This window comes from Delphinus delphis, chromosome 2 (assembly GCF_949987515.2).
Source record: "Delphinus delphis chromosome 2, mDelDel1.2, whole genome shotgun sequence".
Lineage (NCBI taxonomy): Eukaryota > Metazoa > Chordata > Mammalia > Artiodactyla > Delphinidae > Delphinus > Delphinus delphis.
In genome coordinates this window covers 80,583,708-80,589,576 of record NC_082684.1, presented here as the reverse complement: position 1 = coordinate 80,589,576, position 5,869 = coordinate 80,583,708, and the positions used below count along the sequence as shown (strand labels likewise).

The 5,869-nt window shown below is 37.4% G+C and overlaps 1 pseudogene; it reads left to right on the top strand.

Moving 5' to 3' along the window:
- Window positions 1-3,560: 3,560 nt before the first annotated feature.
- LOC132419650 (inosine-5'-monophosphate dehydrogenase 2 pseudogene) lies at window positions 3,561-5,102 on the top strand (annotated as a pseudogene).
- Window positions 5,103-5,869: the final 767 nt, after the last annotated feature.

Here is a 5,869-nt window from a genome sequence, read left to right as displayed (position 1 = left end):
CATTTGTTACCTATGTTATGTGTTCATTTTAGTAAACCTATTTTCACCATCCCGTAATAGTAATAGTTCTGTTATTCTTAACCACTGCTCAAGGTTTCTGGAGCAATAATTGGAGGCTTGGAACCAGTGAACTTAAGTTTATACTTAAAATTTACTCAGAAATGGCTCATTTCAGTTTTCTAGTGTATGTGGACAAGTTATGTCATCAAAATGTGTTGCTTTATCTACATTTGTCTATTTTCCAAAATTTTAATATGAATATTCATCATGGTTTATCTATTAAAATGTATTTATGTAAATACATCTACATCTATCTATATTAGATATCATTTAATTATAGAAATACTATAAAAAAATTTTCCCCCAGAAGAAATAATGCAGTGGGATGTTTGGCTCTGAAAAGGTATTGGAGTCAAAAAGTTCCTAAAATTTTTTCCTTAAACTCTACGATTAAAGATAAACAAAAGTAGATATACATAAATATATTAAAAAGTTGTAGATTTCTGGTTGCTTGAGATAATGATATATTTTCTGATGCGTCCCATTCCAAAGTCTATCTGCTGAAATACAGCACGATAATCTGCTTTCTGAGTCCTATAAGGTGTAGTTTTAAAATTAAGGTCACAAGAAGGTGAAGACAGGCAGTAATACACTTGTTGACCCTTCACAGGAATTCCAGATAAAACCCCAGAAGTTGAGTCAGAGATAATCACAAGATCTGGAATTTACAATAACAAACTCTCCATATATCTACCTGTCAGACTTCTTCCTCTTAGGGAGGGACAAAAGGTCACTAAAATAGCTTTTTTTTTCATGAAAATGTTTTTACCCTTCTGTGGAGAGTAATGAGAAGTTATAGTATAAATTATATAGGGATATTAGATTTTTTTTCATTGACACTGTTTATTCTTAAAGGCCCAAATATTAATAACATTTTTTCAGGAAGATTATAGTAGAAGTGGGAAAAAAGTCATAACAGGAACAACAAAAAAGGAAAACAAAAGATTGATTACTAAAGCGAAGATCAAATGTTAGCAAATTTCATAAGATTGAACATGTGAGAAAATTCTAATTTAAATGAAATTCAAAACAAAATCCATGCAATTTTTTCAATCCTTATGTAGCCATATGCTAAGGTGAGGTAGTGCGATATTAAGTAAAGGCATCACATGCTTCATCCTTTTTCTACTTTTTTCCTAGTAAATAGAAAAAATAATGAAAATACTGCCAGTTATTACTATAATTTTCATAGCAATAATTCTGTTGATAAAATTCTGTTTTCTTAGGATTTCATAGGCAATAGAAAACAGTGTAGAGTTACATTCTTTTAAGTGTGTTGTCAGTTCTACAATATTAACATCATAATTTTACTTTGCTTTACAAATATGAGATCAGCCGTGGCTAAGTATTAAAAAAGTAAATCCGTGTTATTATTTCCCATCTCTCTCCACCCTGGGTTTTGGTTTAAAACACAAATATTATAGAACATTCAATTTATTTTCGTGATCTACAGCATGGATATAAATCTTAAAATGAACATATACAGTATACTTGAATTTGTACATCTTAGTAATGTTTAGTGTTTCTAATGTAACAGAAATGTATAGCATTTCTAAAAAAAAACTTTATCATCTAAGAATATGATACATCTATCTTAAAAATTCAATGACATTTTTTTCAAAAGAGAAAAATATAATAATATCTTATTTTCATTTCTTATTATATGATGAGGATTACAGGCAATATTGTTGTTAGAGGCAATCAACATTTTCCAAAAGCCAAGCAAAAGACACATGTTGTCACTTAACCTAAAGGATCTTATCTATCTGGTATTCATTCTGTATGGCCTGTGACTTTCCATTAATGTGAGATAGAGAGGTAATGGGGAAGGGAACAACATTTATTGAGATGCTATCTCAATGCTATTTTTCATTTTACAGATGAAGCTAAGGGTGTGAGCCATGTTTGTTTTGCTTACTTGTTAACAGAATGAATATTTTTAAATTAAAGAGGAAAACTTTTCAAATCCTTGGACTAATCAATTTACATAAATCAATTGGAAATGCCAACCGAAACCTAAGTGACATTGTTTGATCTGCCTATTTAAGACAATAATTCTTTTTTTTTTTTTTTTTTTTTTTGCGGTATGCGGGCCTCTCACTGTTGGTGGCCTCTCTTGTTGTGGAGCACAGGCTCCAGAGGCGCAGGCTCAGCAGCCATGGCACACGGGCCTAGCCGCTCCGCAGCACGTGGGATCTTCCCAGACCGGGGCACAAACCCATGTCCCCTGCATCGGCAGGTGGGCTCTCAACCACTGCGCCACCAGAGAAGCCCAAGACAATAATTCTTGCTTGTCTTAGGAATGTTTTCCCTAATTATTCTTTGTTTCTCTTAAAAATATGGAAACTTGATTGGTATTGGTTGATTCCTGATTTATAACTTGCATATTCTTCTTGCTTGGTTTATGAATCGTCAGGCTACAGGACAAAAAATAACCAGTAAAATGACTTTCTCCATTTCCTCAGGTTTTACTTATAAATTATGTGCATCCTTTCTCCAAAGCTAAACAAAATTTCTTATCCAAATTCCCATTTCTTTTAGGAAGTCTGAATTAACAAGAAATCAAACAATATCACTTTTCTTTTATCTCAGACTTTCTATTTGGAATCAATTTTGTTTTTGGATCATTTTTATTGTCTCTTCTCAGTTTGTATGACATCCTTAACTCTTCGTTGCATCTGACAAAAGACATGCTCTGTTTTTTTCCTTTTTTTTAAAATTAATTTTTATGTGGAATTCAGATGAGAAAGAATGCAGTATTGCTTTGACTGCCTGCCATAATATAAAATGTAGTAAAATGTACAGCTGGTGATAGTCTAGTTAGAATTTTTTAATGAAATATAAAGGAAAAGATCAAGTGCTTAATTTTTACATGCTGCATTTCATTTAAAAAATTCATGGTATCTTTTTGAATAATTTTTACTCATGCAGATGTTCTGAATATTGGAAACAGATGTTTATTTTATTTCCTTGGTTCCCATTTCACACTAAGCTTTTGCACAAAGAAGGTGGGCTGAATAGCTAAATTATTTGTGAGTCAGGATTCCAAGGGTAATTATTCTCAGATAATTGCCAAATGACTCATGGCAAGACTTTCAATAATGTGTACCTTGGTTTGTCTAGTTCAGATCTGGAGGATACTGGTCGTTTAACATAATAGAAAAGAACTTTAGGCTATTTAAGAAGGCATGCATGTCAGTAAAAATGTGTTGACTCTTGCAATAATAGACAACCCCATTTATATTATTTCTTAGTTGATGAATCATTGCTGTAAGAACTGTGTTTCACAAATTTCAGAATTTTGAAATTTCTAAATAATCAAAAGTACTTTTTCTTTTTAGCTTAACACACATTATAAGAAATTCAGTCTAAGTCATTTAGAATTAAGTGACTAGAAGTTATAATGGTGATTTAAGCTTTCCCCCCAAATTACCAGTATATAAAAATTTTGGCTCTGCGGCGTGGTCCTCGGAGACGCTCGGCCTTGCCCTGTGCTAGCCATGGCCGACTACCTGAGAGCGGCGGCACATCCTACATGCCAGACGATAGACTCGCTGCACAGCAGCTGTTCAACTGCACGGACAGTCTCACCTACAGCGACTTTCTCATTCTCCCCGGGTACGTCGACTTCACTGCAGACCAAGTGGACCTGACCTCTGCTCTGACTAAAAATATCACTCTGAAGACCCCACTGGTTTCCTCACCCATGGACACAGTCACAGAGGCTGGGATGGCCATAGTAATGGCGCTTACAGGCGGTATTGGCTTCACCCACTACAACTGTACATCAGAATTCCAGGCCAATGAAGTTCGTGAAGTGAAGAAATATGAGCAGGGATTCATCATGGACCCTGTGGTCCTCAGTCCCAAGGATCGAGTGTGGGATGTCTTTGAAGCCAAGGCCGGCATGGCTTCTGTGGTATCCCCATCACTGACACAGGCCGGATGGGGAGCCACCTGGTGGGCATCATCTCCTTAAGGGACATTGATTTTCTCAAGGAGGAGGAGCATGACCGGTTTTTGGGAGCGATCTTGATGAAGAGGGAAGACTTGGTGGTAGCCCCTGCAGGCATCACATTGAAGGAAGCAAATGAAATTCTGCAGCACAGCAAGAAGGGAAAGTTACCCATTGTAAATGAAGATGATAAGCTGGTTGCCATCATTGCCCAGACAGACCTGAAGAAAAACCGAGATTACCCACTGGCCTCGAAAGATGCCAAGAAGCAGCTGCTGTGTGGAGCAGCCATCGGCACTCATGAGGATGACAAGTATCAGCTGGACTGCCTAGTCCAGGCTGGTGTGGACGTGATGGTTTTGGACTCTTCCCAGGGAAACTCCGTCTTCCAGATCAACATGATCAAATACATCAAAGAGAAATACCCCAGTCTCCAAGTCATTGGAGGCAATGTGGTCACAGCTGCTCAGGCCAAGAACCTCACTGATGCTGGTGTAGATGCCCTGAGGGTGGGAATGGGCAGTGGCTCCATCTGCATCACTCAAGAAGTGCTGGCCTGTGGGCGGCCCCAATCAACAGCAGCGTACAACGTGTGAGAATATGCACGGTGCTTTGACGTCCCTGTCATTGCTGATGGAGGGATCCAAAATGTGGGCCATATTGCCAAAGCTTTGGCCCTTGGGGTCTCCACAGTTATGATGGGCTCCCTCCTGGCTGTTACCACTGAAGCCCCTGGCAAGTTTTCTTCTCTGATGGGATCCAGCTAAAGAAATATCATGGTATGGGTTCTCGCGATGCCATGGACAAGCATCTCAGCAGCCAGAACCGATACTTCAGTAAAGCTGACAAAATCAAGGTGGCCCAGGAGCTGTCTGGGGCTGTGCAGGATAAAGGATCCATGCACAGATTTGTTCCCTACCTGATTGCCGGCATCTAGCACTCCTGCCAGGACATCGGTGCCAAGAGTTCGACCCAAGTCCAAGCCATGATGTATTCTGGAGAGCTCAAGTTTGAGAAGGGAACATCCTCAGCTCAGGTGGAAGGTGGTGTCCACAGCCTCCACTCATATGAGAAGCGTCTTTTCTGAAAAGGGATACAGCACACCCTCGGCTTTTCAATAAAAGTTTGAAAAAACAATTTTGACCAATGTCTTACTCTTTAGATAAAGTAGGGGTCCCTGGCTGGATAACTTACAGAGCCATGTGCCTGATAGTCATGGATAACCCATGTGTCAAAGTGATGATTTGCCAGCTTGGTTAATGAATGAATATGCAAAGGACCTCAGGATATGTTTTGTGAGTGATTATCATTATCAGTAATGATGAGAATGAATTTATTGTGAGTTAGGTTACTTTCCGTATTTAATAATCTTCATTTTTCAAAGTTATATCATTCTGGAAAGAAAAATTACTAATGGATTTCTATTTGACAAATCATCTTTTTATAATGCATATGATCCTTTAAAAAAGAATTATTTTCTCACTGCTATTTATCTTCTCCACATTGACCCTGCTAACAGGAAGAATATATCTGCTTGGGAAAGAGGAATCCCCAAATCTAGGCTTTGTTCTACTCTGTTTCCCACTAATCGATTCAAATAGATGTTAAAAAAAAAACTCCTCAAAAAAGAAAGTCCATTGTCTTGAATGACTACGTATTCTTGCTATTCATAAATTTCATTCTGTTTTCCTGATTTACCCAAAATAAGGCAGTTTTCCTGTTGAGGTTAATTTAGGATATGTAAAATAACCCCATCCTCTAAAAAACAAGGTTGAAATATTTTATCCTGGATATCAGTGACAGTCATTTGTTTTTCACTATATTTAGATTCTCTCAGTATTCTTCTTAAATCAC